General features: G+C 42.9%; 1 long non-coding RNA gene and 1 other non-coding gene across 2 annotated transcripts; one reads left to right on the forward strand and one right to left on the reverse strand.

The window, feature by feature from the left end:
- The first annotated feature begins 115 nt into the window (after nt 1–115).
- LOC141580778 (uncharacterized) lies at nt 116–15,535 on the forward strand. Its single transcript, XR_012513094.1, has 2 exons — nt 116–291; nt 6,751–15,535. It is a non-coding gene; the product is annotated as an uncharacterized LOC141580778 (long non-coding RNA).
- On the reverse strand, nt 11,152–11,213 carry LOC120361719 (U7 small nuclear RNA). Its single transcript, XR_005577854.1, has one exon. It is a non-coding gene; the product is annotated as a U7 small nuclear RNA (small nuclear RNA).
- Nucleotides 15,536–17,355: the final 1,820 nt, after the last annotated feature.

Consider the following 17,355-nt stretch of genomic DNA (forward strand, 5'->3'; position numbering starts at 1 on the left):
ACCACATCCGGGTAATTTCAGGGTTTGGCCCTTTTCCCCCGCAGCTTTCCTTTCTCCCGGCTGCCCCCGCCTCCCGTCCCCCGCCCCGAGTGACGGGGAGGGTCGCTCTGCGCAGGCGCCTGCGGGGCAGCGCCAGTCGGCGGGCGGCTCTGAGTCCCGGTCTGGGCCTGGGCCGCGACGCGGGCGGAGGGCGAAGGCCTGCTTGAGGGAGTGGTCGCCGGGGACCTTGGCATCTCTTTGCAAAAAAGTACCCAAGCTGCGCAGGAGAGCTCGGCGTTGAGTGGGCGTCCAGTAAGTGTTTATAAACAGTGATGAGCCCGGCCTTTCTTGGTTTTTTGTTTTGTTTTGTGTTGAGGACCTGCGTAGGCACAAAAATTGGCCTTCAGCAGCCAGTCGCCAGCTCGGAGGAGAAAGTGGCTAGGTTGCAGGAGTCCACCTCGGGAAGCAGCAGACGCCGGCCGCGCGCTCCCGTCCCGGCAGCCCCGAATCACTAGCCCCACAGGGGTTTCGACTCGAGAGACACACAGTACGGAATCCCGTACTGCAGAGCCTTGCCAGGCGTTGAGTGAGAGAGGTTTTGACTCTCGGAGCTGGAGGGGAACTTCGACTCCTACTAACCTGTTAACTAGGTTATCTCTTTGTTGGGGGGGGGGGGGGAAGGCAGACGCTCTGCTTTTGCCTTTATGCTTCTTTTATTTCATTTTTTACAAGACACATGCGTTTCTTTTTTAATTTAAAACGCATTAAGGATATATTTTCGCCAAGCAGGAACTACTTTGGGACTAGTTTTAGTCCCTCCAAAACTACTGTTGAGCCAGTTCTCAAGTCATTTCTTAGGTCATGTAGCCCAGAAACCCTCCTCACCCACCACACGCCTTCGCCACGCATCCTCAGTGCCTCATTCTGTCCTCCACATCCTGGGCCATTCCTTTTTTTTTTTTTCACCAGAAAGCCCCTAAAGCTTCAAATTGGTGTTCTCTTACCACTGGGGTTTATGAAGACCAGTTTTAAGGGATTTCATTTCCATATCTTCCATTGCTATATGTTCTATTTTCTAAAATTGCCCAGCTTGAGAAGGGAGCTAAGGACAAAACTGTCCCTCTCTCTCCCACCTTACAAAAGAAAGTCAGAATTCTCACCCATTACTAAGGTACACTCCGTCAATGCAGAACCTCCCCAGCAACCCAAAAGAGGCAATTCAAATATCGGTATCTATGCTGAGAAAGTAAATGACCTTAGGTGAAGGGTATTAAATTATTCTGCAAGTCGGATAGTTTTCCAGTCTTTTCTGTCAACAAAACTGAAGGAAGATCTATCAACTGATAGATTACTAAACTTGATTTAATAATAGTACAATAGGTGATTCTTAGGTAATACACCTCAGAAGAAGTTTAAAAAAAAATTGAGACATTGTTATAACTAAACTTCTTCCATTCCGTCTTAGTTACCTATTGCCGTATAACAATATCAGCACAAATATAGAAGCTTAAAACAACACACATTTATGATCTTACAGTTTCTCTGGGTCAGGAGACAAGGCATGGCTTAGCTGGGTACTCTACAAAGTGAGGCTGGAACAAAGGATCCGCTTCCAAGCTCATGTGGTTGTTGGCATCATTCAGTTCCTTGCAGGCTGCAGGACTGAGGGCCTCAGTCCCTTACAGGCTGTTGGCTGGAGACCCCTCTGTTCCTTGCCATGTGGTCCTCTCCATAGGGAAGCTAACAATATGGCAGCTTGCTTCTTCAAAGCCAGCAGTGGGGAGAGTCTCAGCAAGACACTGGTTTCAATCTTATGTAACATCGTCACATACACAGTGTCACTCATACCCTGTCACTTTTGCCATACATTGCTGGCCAGAAGCAAATCACAGGCACCACCTACACTGAAGGGGAAGGAGACACACAAAGGCATGAACACCAGGAGGTGAGGTTCATATGGGGCTTCTTTAGATTCTGTCTACAACACTATTTATTTATGCAAATGGCATTCCCTATAAGATCAGCCTCTTCTCAGAATTTCCCTTCAGGTTTCCTTCACCTTTTTACTTAAGGGAAACCCCAGCTTTGCCCTGGAACACTGCTCCTCCTTCCACCTCTCAAATATTGGCAACTGTGTTTTCAGCCTTCGGCCTCTCAGTGCCTGGAGGTGAGGTAGGTTTCCTTCTTGCTTCTTAACATTGCTTTCAAGCCATCCCTTCTCCTCTAAACCAGCAGCTTTAAATCTTGCCATCCAGCACCTCTATCACTGACCTCACTCCCCTTCATCTCTGCACAGTTTGCTCCTGTCAGTCACTCTGATGCCACTTCTGTCCTAGCGCTACGTGATTATAAGCTCTTCCCCGTACCCTGGGCTCTCAGTTCCTTTTCTTCTTCTCCAGGGATCTCTCATTGCTTCAATTTTGTGATCTTACAGTTACTCTGAGTCAGGAGTCAAGGCATGGCTTAGCTGCGTCCTCTACAAAGTGAGGCTAGGACAGAGGATCTGCTTCCAAACTCATGTGGATGTTGGCAACATTCAGTTCCTTGTAGGCTGCAGGGCTGAGGGCTTCAGTCTCTTCCTGGCTATTGGCTGGAGACCCCCACTGTTCACCATGAACCTCAGGTAGACCCTTAATGCTGTTCAGCAATTCTATTATACATCCCTGCTCTTCTGGATTTTGTACCTTCTCTGTCCTCTAAGTTGCACATTCTCCCCTTGATCATTTTGGATTTTGTACCTTCTCTGACCTCTAACTTGCACATGCCCTAACTCAGCCACTTAACTCCCATGGTCATAATCACATCCCTTATCAAACTCTGCAACTTCTTCATTATCTCAGTTTCAAATATCTCACACCCCAGTCACCACCTCAGTCTTCCAGGTCACTCCTTGTAGTACTCTAATTCCAACAATTCTTGAACCCTCATATCCGCTCTCACCCAGCCTCAACCCCTGGCCAATCACAATCACTCTTATACATGCCCTCAGCCCCGTTGCCTTTCTCTCCCTTTGTTGCACTTGCTTGGCAAAGCCATGATCCTGATTCAAGCTAGCACTCACGCATCTGAATGTGGCTAGAGAAGACACAATCACACTGAGTACTTTCACTTTAATTTCATCACTATGAACCTCAGGTAGACCCTTTGTGCTGTCCAGCAATTCTACTTCCCTCCTCCATTCTTCTGGATTTTGTACCTTCTCTGTCCTCTAACTTGCATGTCCTCCCCTCGATCATCCTCTGTTAATACCCTTGTTTGAGAAAATTGAAGCAATAAGAGAAAAACTTCCACAGAATCTCAACATCACCCACAGCCATATACCAGCCTCTACTCTGCCTTTCCCATCCTCACATGGTTGAATTGCCATGTTCCTAGCTAAAGGAGCATTGTCACCAAGACACAGATCCCAGTCCTATCTTGCCTAATCAAGATCCTCACTGTCACTCCAGCAATTATCCTCCTATTCTATATTATCAATATTCCTCGACTGGGTCATTCTGATAAGCTTATAAGCAGCTGTGATTTTTCCAGTCCTACAAATTCTTCTCTTTAACTTATTTCTACTGTCAACTATCACCCATTTCTTTACTACCTTTGCAACAAAGCTTCTAAGAGAGTTTTCTATGCTTTGTCTGCAGTTCTCCCACAGCAGCAGAATACATACCATACAATACCATTTATATAAAGTTCAAAAACATGTCACACATGATACATATGTTAAGACTCCGTATATATGTAGTAGAATCATTACACACCAGGTTACATACGTGGCATATTATAGATCATCAGCTGAGTGGTAGGTCTCCCACCCTCTCTTAAACTCCATCATGCTTTCATCCTTACCACTCTATCAAAACTACTCTTGTGAAGGCCAAAAATGAACTTCACATTGGCTAAACCCAATGATCTAGTCTCAATTCTCATCTTGATTGACATATCTGTAACAGCTGACACAGCTAATCACTTAATTCACCTTTGTTAACCATATCCTCTTTGTTTTCCTCCTTCATTCATGGTTCCTCCTTCCCTGTCTTCTTTGCTAGGTTCCATCTCTTCTCTCAGACCCCTTAACCAGGGCTCATTCTTTGAATTCTTTTTTTTTTTTTTTGAGACAGAGTCTCCCTCTGTTGCCCAGGCTGGAATGTAGTGGTGCAATCTCGTCTCACTGCTACCTCCACCTCCCAGATTCAAGCAATTCTCCCTGCTTCAACCTCCCAAGTAGCTGGGATCACAGGTGCCTGCCACCACACCTGGCCCATTTTTAGTAGAAACAGGGTTTCACCATGTTGGCCAGGCTGGTCTCCCAACTCCTGACCTCAGGTGATCTGCCTGCCTCAGCCTCCCAAAGTGCTGGGATTACAGGTGTGAGCTTCCCACACCCAGTCCCTTGAACTCTTTTTAATCTATACTCATTTCCTTGATGTCACCAGTCTCCTGACTTTCAATACCATCTAAGACACATGATATCATCATATATGATGACAACTCCTAAATTTATATATCTAGCTCAGACCTCTTACCTGAACTCCAGATTCTGATATCCTCAAACATGTCACAAACTTTGCAATATTCTCTCTCAAACTTGTTGAACCCACTAACTTTCCTCTCATTTGATAACTATTGTTCAGGTTGCTCAGACCAAAAACCCTGAGTAGTTTGACTTTAATTTCATCACCATGAACCTCAAGTAAATCCTTAGTGCTGTCGAGCAATTGTGGACTCCCTTGTTTTCCCATGCCCCTGTCTAGTCCACAGTCAGAGCTACCTCCACTGCTACTACCTGGTCTGAGCCACCATCATCTCATCTTTGGATTCATCTTCTAAAAACTCTCCCTATTCTCATGCTTGCCTCTTCCCAACATGATACCTTGAGTAATCCTTTTAAAATGTAAGTCAGATGTCTTCTCTCTGCTTAAATTCCTGCATTAAATCATCTTCATTTCACTTAGAATGAAAATCTACATCCTTACAATAATCTAAAAGGTTCTGTAAGATCAGCACCACCACTCCACCCCGAGCATTACCTCTCTAAATCTCGTCTCCTGTCAGTCATTCTCCAGTACGTTCTAGCCTTTCTGACCTCTTTTCTTGACCCTGGAAGATGCTAGCCGTGCTCCCAAGTTAGGTCCTCTGCACTGGCTGTGCCTTCTGCCTTGTACATGTTTCACTCAGATACCTGCATTGCCAACTCTCTCACCTCCTTTGGTCAAAAGTTACCTCATTGGAGCCTGCCTTGACCTTTTAAAAATCACAGCCCACTCTTAACTCTCTCAATACACCCAAAGCCCTTTTACTCTGCTTTCTCTTTTGCTGTAGCACTTCTAACATACTATATGATTTACTTATGTGTGTGTTTATTGCCTGTTACCCCCAACTAGAATGTAAGTTCCATGAGGGCAAGTATTTCTCTGTAGTATTTACCAAAGTATCCCAAGTGCCTAGAGTAGCTATTGACATGTAGGAGGTGCTAAATAAATATTGGTTAAATGAATGAACAAAGTGTTTTGTGCTTCCATCCACAGAAATGAAAACTAGGACTAGGTTTGACTCATTCTATTTCATTCAGCAAAAATATCCTGTACTTTAATTTTAATAGATACCAAAATATGTAATATTTTATGTTGTTCAGATCAATTAGGTATTAAAATTTTACAATCAAAATGAGCTTTTTAAGCTTATCAGACTCAGTCAAGAATTTTTTTTAATTGTTTTATAGGGAAATGTGTTAGTTGGTCAATAAAAGACTCTCCAGCTTAAAATACTATATTAAAGTGCTCAGGGGTAAGTGAAATGGAAATACAAGATAAGAAAAAAAAAAGAGAGTGATGTAAAATTTCTTTTAAAGAAAAGCTTGTTCATGTATTTTTTAAATGGATGATAGATGCATTATGATCTCTAAATTTCCTTGGATACATTTAAAGAATGATGTAACAATCTTATTTTAAAATGCCAATAGTTATGCCAGAAATAACAAACCTTACCATTATTTAAACTTGTGATGAAACATTTTAGATATGGCCTTTAAAAGTACAAGAAGAGGCCAAGGGTGGTGGCTCACACCTGTAATCCCAATACTTTGGGAGGCCAAGGCGGGCGAATCATGAGGTCAAGAGATCAAGACAATCCTGGCTAACGTAGTGAAACCCCGTCTCTATAAAAAAAATTTTTTTTTTTAAAGGTACAAGAAGAAACACAGTTTTTGCCAGGCATGATGGCTCATGCCTGTAATCTCAGCTACTCAGGAGGCTGAGGTGAGAGGATTGCCTGAGCCCAGGAGTTTGAGGCTGCAGTGGGCCATGATCATGCCTCTGCACTCCAGCCTAAGTGACAGAATGAAACCCGATCAGTTATTTAAAAAAAGAAAAACAAAAGAGAGGGAAGGAAGGAGAGTGAAAGAAAAAAGAAAGGAAGGAAGAAGGAAAGAAAAATGAAATAGAGTTTTTCAAATTTCTTTTAGGAGAAAAGCAAGAAATCTTGAAGACCATACTTTCAAAGTGCTCAAAGGGAGCCAAGCTGCTGCCAGTTCTCAGATACATCTCTGACAGGGGCAGGCAAAGGCTTGAAAGGTTTTATTTTCCTTTTGTTTTATTTAATGGTTCCACCTCCTATGAATGGAAGCTTTCCAAGGGTGGGAGAATATAGAACTTTAACCTTTTCATCCCAGGGGTGGGATGCTCTTCCCTCCAGCAGAGGACCTCCTGGCATAAGTTAGAATCATGGCATTTTAGTGTCAACCCAGTGTTTTAGGTTTTGTTTTGTTTTATTTTTTAGAGATGGGGTCCTGCTGTGTTGCCTTGGCTGGACTCAGACTCCTGCATTCAAGTGATCCTCCTGCCTCAGCCTCCTGAGCAGCTGGGGACTACAAGCATGCATCACTACACCCAGTTTAACCCAGTGATTTTTAAAATAATCCCAGTTGCTCCTGAAAATTACTTAACATCGACTAACCTGAACATTACAAGTGATTCCCACATTTCTAAAAGCAATAAAATAAACTCTGTCATCTTTTTGGCTTAAAGCATACAGCCATAGAAATGAATTACCTATTCAAAATTTTAGATTGAAACTTGATTCAAAATTGAGATTGAAAATGACTGGAATGCAGGTCCTGTCTGGAATATTCTTGTTCTTGTCCTTTAAGACTCAGTGGTCCTCTAGGAATGGTGCCCTGCTATGTCAGAGTTGGCTACCCTTTCTTTCTGCTTTCAGATTAGGCTGTGAGTTCCCTGAAGATAGAGGCTCCTCTTCCCCATGTTCTCTGAGTGCCCAACACTGGGCTTGCCTAAGGCAAGCATCAGAGAACCAGGAGATGAGGCTGGGAAGATAGATCTGGGGCCAGACAATGAAGGAAGCCATGCTGATGAATTGAACTCCATTCAGGACCAGATATGCTTGGGGTTTTTTTCTTCCTTTTTTATAATCTTATTGAGGTACAATTTACATATTACAAACTTTACACAATGGACAATTTGATGCATTTGGGCAAATATATCCAATGCGCAACCACCACTACAATCAAGTATTAGAACACCTCTCTGCCTCCAAAAAGTTCCCTTGTGCCTCTTTGCAGTCAGTGCCGCCTCCCAACCGTATGCTCCTGTCCCCAGGCAACCACTGCCATGCTGTCTGTTCCTAAGGCTTTGTTTTTTCTAGAATTTCACATAAATAGAATCTTTCCATATGCAGTCTTTTGTATTTGGGTTCTTTCACTCTGTGTTGTTTTTGAGATCTGGAATGCTACTGTGTATCAGTAATTAGTTTTTTATTGCTTAGTAGTATTTCATTTTATGTATATGCAAATCCACAGAAACAGAGGTAGATTAATAGATTAGTGGTTGTCAGGGGATGGGGGAGTGGGAAATTGGGAGGTATTGGGTTTCTTCATGAGGTGATGGAAATGTTCTGGAATTAGATAGTGCTGAGAGTTGTACAACATTGTAAATATATTAAGAATCACTAAATTATACATATTGAAATGGTTAAAATGGTGAACTTTAGGAAAATTTTATGTTTTAAAAAGTTAGATTTTAGCAAGCATCACAAGCATGTCACTAAGTGAATAATCTTTGCAGTCTGACTTGGGTCAAGTCCCCATGTCACTCTTTAACTAGCTATGAGACCTTGGACAAAAGATCTAAGTCTCAGATCCTTCTGTAAAGTAGGGGTAGAAATACAGCCCATCTCATGGAGTTGTAGTAAAAATGAAATGAGACAATACGTGTGAGCACTTGGCATGGTGCTGACAAATGCCCGATTGGTGGCAGTTTCTTGTTTAATCCACCTGCACCTGCCATGTGTCAAGTCCATTACATGTCTTCACCTATTTGATTCAACATGAAAGAGGGACTATTCCCAATTTACAAGTGATGAAACTGAACCATTAAGAGATTAAAAAGTAACTTGTCCCCATATTGAGGGACATTCCATAACATAACTAGTCTATAAATTCCAAAAATGTCAATGTTTTAAAAGCAAAGCCTAAGGAACTGTTCCAGGTTGAAGGAGACTAAATACACAGGACAGTTAAATGTCATGCGTGATACTGAATTGAGTCTGGGGAAACAAATGTTGCTATAAAGGACCTTATCGAACAATAGACACAATTGGAAAATAGCTTAAAGATTAGACTATACATATATAATAGATTATAGATTAGACTATATATATAATAGACTATACATTAGATAATAGTATTGAGTCAGCATTAGATTTCCTGTTTTTGATAACTGTAGCATGCAGGCCAGAACTAGGGTGAGGCAGCAGAGGCTTGTAAGGTACAAAGTTGAAGGAAGCCCCCTTGAGGGGACACGCACTCTCAGGCCTTGTTAGCCTCCCTCTATTTCTGTCCCTGGTGTTGTGGTTGTGAAGAAAATGTCCTTGTTTTAGGAGCTACACACTGAAGTATTGAGGGTAAAGACATGCAGGTATATGCAATTAACTCTCCAAGAATTCAGGAATAATCATCATACGTAGGTAGAGAGAAAAAAACCATTAAAGTATACATTGTAAAATGTTAATAGTTGATGAATCTAGGTAAAGTATATACAGAAATTCTTTGTTCTATTCTTGTGAGTTTGATTTTTGTTTTTGTTTTTGGGTCATTTGTCCCTGTGATGAAGTTTACAGCAAAGCTGGAATTTGAACTCTGCCCAGTGTGTGGTGTGGTGCTACCCTGAAACGCAAATAGCTCTACTCTGAAGCCAAGGCCTGGGAGGGCCTCCTGATCAGTTGCCTCAGAGCAGCGTTTCTCCTACTTTAACATGCACACATATCACTTGGGGGTCATATTAAAAAGTGGATCCTGGCCGGGCGCGGTGGCTCAAGCCTGTAATCCCAGCACTTTGGGAGGCCGAGGCGGGTGGATCACAAGGTCGAGAAATCGAGACCAACCTGGTCAACATGGTGAAACCCCGTCTCTACTAAAAATACAAAAAAAAATTAGCTGGGCATGGTGGCGCGTGCCTGTAATCCCAGCTACTCAGGAGGCTGAGGCAGGAGAATTGCCTGAACCCAGGAGGCGGAGGTTGCGGTGAGCCGAGATCGCGCCATTGCACTCCAGCCTGGGTGACAAGAGCAAAACTCAGTCTCAAAAAAAAAAAAAAAAAAAAAAAGAAAGTGGATCCTGATTCCTTGGATCTGAGAGTGGGCTGGAGACTACATTTCTAATAAGCTCCTAAGTGAGGCCAATACTGCTGGTTCCAGAGGCAAAGCCCTAGACTTCAGGGCCCAGACCTGTGTAGGGCCTAAAATCCAAAATATATTGGGGAGGGGAATAATAGAACACTAAACTATTTAGAAGACAGTCCACAGTCATGATTCTACCCACCTAAAAGGCTTTTTGATAAAAGTTGAACTTTTCAGACCTTGTTTCCATTCAATAAACATGCAGAGTTAGCCTACTGGGTGCCATATCTTAGAATTCAGAATTGAATGGCAATGGACATGAACTGAAACAGTTACAGTTTACCCAGTCTTTCCCTTCCCCCAGTAGACTCCAGATCAGACTTACATCTAGACAGCTTTTAGTCTATCAAGTAAACAATTGATGGCATCTAACAGTTTCCCTCAGTGTCACAGGTACAAGAGAGAATATTGCAAGCAGGGAGTGCTGGAAATGACAAGTTCATCAAAAGCAAAAAACCTGCCAGGTGCAGTGGCTCACACCTGTAATCCTAGCACTTTGGGAGGCTGAGGCAGATCATTTGAGGTCAGGAGTTCGAGACTAGCCTGGCCAACATGGCAAAACCCCGCCTCTGCTAAAATACAAAAATTAGCCAGGCATGGTGGCATGTGCCTGTAATCCCAGCTACTCAGGAGGCTGAGGCAGGAGAATCACTGAAGCCTGGGAGGTGGAGGTTGCAGTGTGCTGAGATTGTACCACTGCAGTCCAGCCTGGGCTACAGAGCAACACTCCACCTCAAAAATAAATAAATAAAAATTAACATTTTTTAAAAAGCAAAAAACTAAATTTCAAAAAAAGAGTCGGCACTTGTGCTATGGTGTCATTTCAGTGATGAAATCTAACGAATATCTATCTAATGAATATTTCTGCCTTAACAGTCTACTTAAACAACACCAAATTTTTATCAAACTTCTTTAGCATTTTTCTTGGGAGGCAACCTTGAGAAAAAATCATTAACTTTAGCTTAGACCAAAATCACAGTTCCTATTTTTTTTAGAACTTCAAGGATAATCAAGAGTTACCTTTTTAAGGTAAGAATTAGGCCCAGCAGATGGGTACTGAAGAGAGTAGGAGACTGTGAGTGCTTGAGTGGGCATAGACCTCACATCTGCTCCTCTGGACAAGCTGTGTGTGAGGGGCAGAGAAGGGAGGGTGTTCCAAGACCCAGCCCCTCATCCAAGGAAAGATGGAAAATCCCGCCCCTCTGAGGGTCCGCTGTCCCTTTTTCCCGGGGCTGCTGCTGCCTCTCTGCTCTTCCTTCTTCCCCTTTCCTTTCCTGGCTGACTTTCACTTCCCTGGCATTCTGACACGCTTCTCCCAGCTGCTGCCCTTGAACTGCCACCTCCTTCCTTCTTCCTGTGCTGCACCACCCAGGGGAGCTGGCTCCCAGGATGAGCTGGGGCGCAGAGCTTTCTCAGGTTGAGGGAGCCGCCTCCAGGGCTCAGGTACCAAGGCATCTACATCTTTTTTTTTTTTTTTTTTTTTTTAAATAGGGCTTTCCGGCAAAAACTGGAAAGCCTGCTAGACAAATTCTAAAAGAGCTGTAACACTGGCATCTACATCTTTAATCAGGAAGGAAATAGTACCACATAACCGTGGCCATAGCTGTTTTCCTCCCTCCTCCTTTTCAGGGAGGCTGGTTCCCAGGTCACCTCCTACCTGGTTCAACAATAACATCTCTCCTCTTTAGAAAAGATGCTGTGGTTCAAAAGCCCCTCTCAGCCCAGCTGCCTTCCCCAGCACATAGATCATCCCCATTGCCAGGGAGCTGCAGTGTGGCTCTGAACTTGCTGGAGGCTACACTGATTAGTTAGAATGCAGGTCCTGACTGCAGGCCTAACCACAGTCCACAAAAGCTCCTCCGAAAGTGTTCTTTGTTGGTAGGTTTGACGCAAAGGCCCAGGAATGCGGCTTACACAGTCCTGATCCCACAGCTGGCCCTCCATCCTCACTGCTCTCCCAGGAGAAGATGGGCTTGGCTTCTTCAGCCAAGGACAAAGCCACAGTGGACAATCGCAGGCACAGGCCCAAGGTTTGCCCTCTCTCCTGCCTCCATCTTTACAAATCTCACTCATGCATGAGGCCAACTCCCCTCCCTCTGATGACTCCATCTCTGCTCATCTCATCCAAACAACCTCAAGCCACTCCACTGGCACTTGATTTTGTAGTCTTTTGTGTATGTATTCCACTTCATCATGAGACAGTAGCATAGAGGCTAAGATAATGGATGACCTTTGAAGTCAAATGGACAAGCATTCAAATCCTGGCTCTATCTGTGTGCCCTCCTGGCAAGTTACTGAACCTATCTCACCTTCAGTTGCTTCAGCTCTAAAAGTAGGTATTAAAACACTTTTTCAAATTTTTCTTTTCCTAAAATGTAAATGAAAATTCTCATCCAACAAAAATGTATTGAGTTTCTACTGTTTCAGGCATTGCTCTAGATGGAGATATAGTGATATATGAGACACATTCATGACACTTAAAGAACTTATTAAATATATTCTTTATAAAGACACATGCATGCATATGTTCATAGTTGCACTATTCACAATAGCAAAGACGTGGAATCAACTTAAATGCCCATTAATAATAAACTGGATAAAGTAAATGTGGTATATATGGACCATCAAATACTATGCAGTCACAAAAAGGAACAAGATAATGTCCTTTACAGGGATGTGGATGGAGCTGGAGGCCATCATCCTTAGTAAACAAATGCAGGAACAGAAAACCAAATACCGCATGTTCTCACTTATAAGTGGGAGGTAAATAATGAGAACACATGGATACATAGAACCACATTCACTGGGGCCTGTCGGGGGGTAGGGGATGAACGGAGGGAGAGGATCAAGAATAGCTAATGGATGCTGGGTGTAATACCTGGGCAACGGGATGATCTGTGCAGCAAATCACCATGGCACATGTTTACCTGTCTAACAAACCTCCATGTCCTGCACATGTACCCAGGAACTTAAAAGTTGGAAAAAAAAAGCTTAATTCTAGTGGGTGGTACTTATGATGAATGTGGCCAAACAGATAATATAAGCTTAAAGTGACAATTGCTATTTTATTTTAAAACACACACACACAGAGAGGCCAGGCATGGTGGCTCACACCTGTAATCCTAGCACTTTGGGAGGCTGAGGCAGGTGGATCACCAGGTCAGGAGTTCGAGACCAACCTGACCAACATGTTGAAACCCCGCCTCTACTAAAAATACAAAAATTAGCCAGGCGTGGTGGTGAGTGCCTGTAATCCCAGCTACTCAGGAGGCTGAGGCAGGAGAATGGCTTGAATCTGGGAGGCAGAGGTTGCGGTGAGCTGAGATTGTGCCGTTGCACTCCAGCCTGGGCCACAAAAGCGAAACTCCAAAAAAGAAAAAGAAAAAAAAGAAAAAAAACACACATAGAAAATGATTAGATTGGAGGAGGAGGAGTACTATTTTAGATAGGGCAATCTGGGGAAGTTCTCTGAAAAGGTGACATTTGAGTAGGGACCTGAATGATGGAGAGAGCTATGCAAAAATCTGGAGAGAGCTGATGTAACGATCCTGAAACAGAAACAACCTTGGTGTATCTACGTAACAGAAGTAAGGTCAATACAGTTAGGGTAGGGTAAGAGAGGAGTGAAGTAAGAGGTGAGATGGGAGAGGTAATGTCTGTGGAAGAGGCTCCATAATTTTTTTTTTTTTTTTTTGAGACGAGTCTTGCTCTGTCACCCAAGCTGCAGTGTAGTGGCACGATCTTGGCTTATTGCAACCTCTGCCTCCTGGGTTCAAGTGAGCATGTCCAGCTAATTTTTTGTATTTTTAGTAGAGAAAGGGTTTTGCTCTGCTGCCCAGGCTAGAGTGCAGTGGTGCCATCTCGGCTCACTGCAACCTCCGCCTCCCAGGTTTAAGCGATTCTCCCGAGTAGCTGGGACTGCAGGCACACACCACCACATCCAGCTCATTTTTGTATTTTTAGTAGAGATGGGGTTTCACTATGTTGTCCAGGCTGGTCTCAAACTCCTGACCTCGTGATCCGCCCACCTTGGCCTCCCAAAGTACTGGGATTACAGGCGTGAGCCACCGCTTCTGGCACCAGCAAATATTCTTAAAGGCATTTAATTTTTCTAACAAGGCTGCATGCTCTTTGAGTGCATTCATTCATTGAACAAGTGTTTACTGAGTGCCTTCCAGGTGCCATTAGGCTACAAGAGAGGGATATTATGAACAAAACAGAAGTAGAAGGGAAAAATAATTTTTAAAATGAGCAGGATGCAGTGACAAGATCACAGAGACAGCTGAGGCCACCTATTGCAAACTTGGGAGCTAAACTTGGACTCAGGGACATCCTGACACTTGCCATTTTATAATACACGTTGCCTGGAAAAGTGCCCAGTGAATCCGTATTTGGGTATTAAGAGATGGAAAAAGATACACAGGGTAAATACAAACTAAAAGAACTCCAGGGTAGTAATTTTAATATCACTTAAAACAGACTCACCAGCATCTGGTGAGGGCCATTGTGCTTCATCATAACCTTACCTTTTAATGCCATCATAATGACAATTAAATTTCAATATGAGTTTTGGGGGGGACATTCAAACCATAGCAATGGAATACTACTCAACAATAAAAACGAAATGAGTCACCAACACATTCAAAAACATGGTGGTGGGCCGGGCGCGGTGGCTCAAGCCTGTAATCCCAGCACTTTGGGAAGGCCGAGGCGGGTGGATCACAAGGTCAAGATATCGAGACCATCCTGGTCAACATGGTGAAACCCCGTCTCTACTAAAAATACAAGAAATTAGCTGGGCATGGTGGCGCGTGCCTGTAACCCCAGCTACTCAGAAGGCTGAGGCAGGAGAATTGCCTGAACCCAGGAGGCAGAGGTTGCGGTGAGCCTAGATCGCGCCATTGCACTCCAGCCTGGGTAACAAGAGCGAAACTCCGTCTCAAAAAAAAAAAAAAAACATGGTGGTTGGGCCACCCAATTTGAGCATCTGTATATTATACAGTTTAGTGATTAGTTATGCTCATATAATATTTATAGTTTGGAATACTTATGTTGCATTTGTGGTGTTAACTATGGCCCCGGTATGTTCATGTCCTAAACCTTGAAACATGTGAATGTCACCTCGAATAGTGTTTTTGACTGTTTTCTGTTGTTATAACCGAATACCTGAGGCTGGGTAATTCGTAAATAAAAGAAATTTATTTCTCACACTTCTGGAGTTTGGAAAGTCCAAGGGCATGGCTGGCATCTGCTCAACTTCTGGTGAGGGCTTTCAGGGTGAAGGGCATCATGTAACAAAAGAGCATGGCATGCGTGCTCAAGTCTCTCTTCCTCTTCTTAGAAAGCCACCAGTTCCGTCATAGGAATCCCACCCTGATGACCTTATCTAATACTAATTACCTCCCCAAATCTCTCCTTCCAAATACCATCAAGATATGAATTTGGCGATTCAGTTTTCAACACACAAAATTTGAGGGGCATATCCAAACCATGTAGCATATGGCAAAAAGGAGTTTGTAGATGTGACTGAGTTAGGATCTTGAACTTGGAGATTATGCTGGATCGTCCAAGTGTACCCAATGTCCAATGGTCCATAAAAGGGGCACAGAAGGAGTCAGAGTTTGAGGAAAAGGTGATGTGGATTATAGAAGCAATAACTGGAGTGATGCTCTTCAAAGATGGTGGAAGGGGACACAAGCCAAGGAATACAGGCAGCCACAAGAAGCTAAACAAAGCAAAGAAATGGATTATCCGCTCAGAGCCTCCAGAAGAAAGCAGTCCTGTCAACATCTTGACTTTGGCCCAGTGAAACCAATTTTGGGTTTCTGACCTCCAGAACGATAATAAATCCATATTGTTTTAAGTCACTAAATCTGTGGTAATTTGTGTCAGTGGCAATAGGAAACTAATACACCTGGGGTACTTGCTAAATATACAAATTACCATCCCTCTCCTATATAAATTCTGATTATGGAAGTCTAAGCTGGGATCCAAAGAATCTGTTTTTTAACAAGTGTCTAGGCAATGTTTATCTTCAGGTAAATTTGGGAACTGTTGCTGTAGTGAACTGGGATAGCTCCGTCAAATTCTTTACCACCACTTTATCAGTGATGGATTCCATCTGGTTTGGCTACGAGTATGGAGACATAAGCAAGGATTGGCTAGACCTGGCACTCCATTGTCCTAGAGCTTGCGACTGGTCCACAGACAGACCTGTGGTCCACATTGACCAATCACAATCCTTCTGTAAGACATTATACGTGGAAGCCATCAGTTCTTTCTTTGTACTGGGATTTGGTTTAACAGTGGTACCCTAGCATGGAGTATTGGCCCACCACTGCTGGCAGCCAACTTCTCTGACTACGTGGAGGAAGCTCATTTGCAGTAGGAAAGAAGATAATAAACAAGGAAGCAATGTAGAAAGCCAGAAGGAGAGAGAAAGGGAAAACCCTAATATCCTTTGAGCCTCAGATCCAATTGCATTTGATGTTGGTATCATCCCTGTTTTTTTTGTTTGTTTGTTTGTTTGTTTTTAACCTATGAGAATCAATACATCTTACTATTCTTCAACCTCATTGAATTGGTTTTCAGTCTCTTGAAATATACAGTCTCCTAACTCTCACACTGGGGTGTTACCTGGAATGGCAGGGGAATACATTTTTTGCATTGTCTGGCTTTCTTTTCTCCTATTTCTGTGTCCAACATCAACTGCTTCATATTTGTCTATGCCAGTTTACGCTAGTCTGATCAGCATTTATATACTAAAAAAAGAATTTATAAACTAATTGTGTAGAAATTTTAGTCACTCTGTCTCTACCACTCACTCTGACTCCTTACAGCACAAGCATTTTCTCCCTCAACCACATAGTCCCCAGCATCTGTATGTTCAGGCTGATTCTCTTTTCTGCTTCTAACTCCTGCCCACCCCTATCTATTCAATAACAAGAAATTCTGGAGCAGTGACTCTCTTCCAATGAAAACAAATGTAAAACGCCAAAGTACTACCTACAGAATACCTTCTGTGACTATATTTTATGGAGTTTATAGACATCTTTAGCTTGAATTTTAAGGAGCAAGGAGATTGAGTGTTGACTAGAAGATTCTCTCCTGTGGTGTTGAGTTGCTTCATTGATGATTCTTTTTTTTGATTCCTAAGATGGTCAGCTCTAGCAGATGCAGCTAAATACTGTTATCTGCAACATTTGCTTGATATAAATCCTCCTTGCCAGGGGGATGGCGCTGTAACATTTACAAAGTGGGATTAGGCATACAAGACCCGTACCTTGCTGAAGGCTCACAACAGACCACCATTGACAAGGTTCTTTGTAGAGTCAGGCTTTAAATATTGGTGGAAGAAAATGAAAATTCCTCTACCAGGAAAAAACGCTTTCCTCTACCAGTAAAGTAAAAAGGGCAGTCAAGAAACCCAAGTATGATCTTGGCTCTGCCATTTGTTACCATGTAGTAAACTTAGGTAACTCAGTTAAAACCTCTAGGTTCTAATTTCTTCACATGTAAAATGGAATTCATGATACTTCCATGCCTGCTTACTTCACTGAGTGGTTGTAAGAATCAAATAAGATACACAAATGTAAGGTATTATTATGCACTATACAATTATAAGGTATAATTAGGATGCCTTAGTCCTAGACATCTTTATTTGTCTTTTTTGGATTGTAACTATTCTACTTA

The sequence above is a fragment of the Saimiri boliviensis genome, chromosome 13 (assembly GCF_048565385.1).
Source record: "Saimiri boliviensis isolate mSaiBol1 chromosome 13, mSaiBol1.pri, whole genome shotgun sequence".
NCBI classification, from domain to species: domain Eukaryota; kingdom Metazoa; phylum Chordata; class Mammalia; order Primates; family Cebidae; genus Saimiri; species Saimiri boliviensis.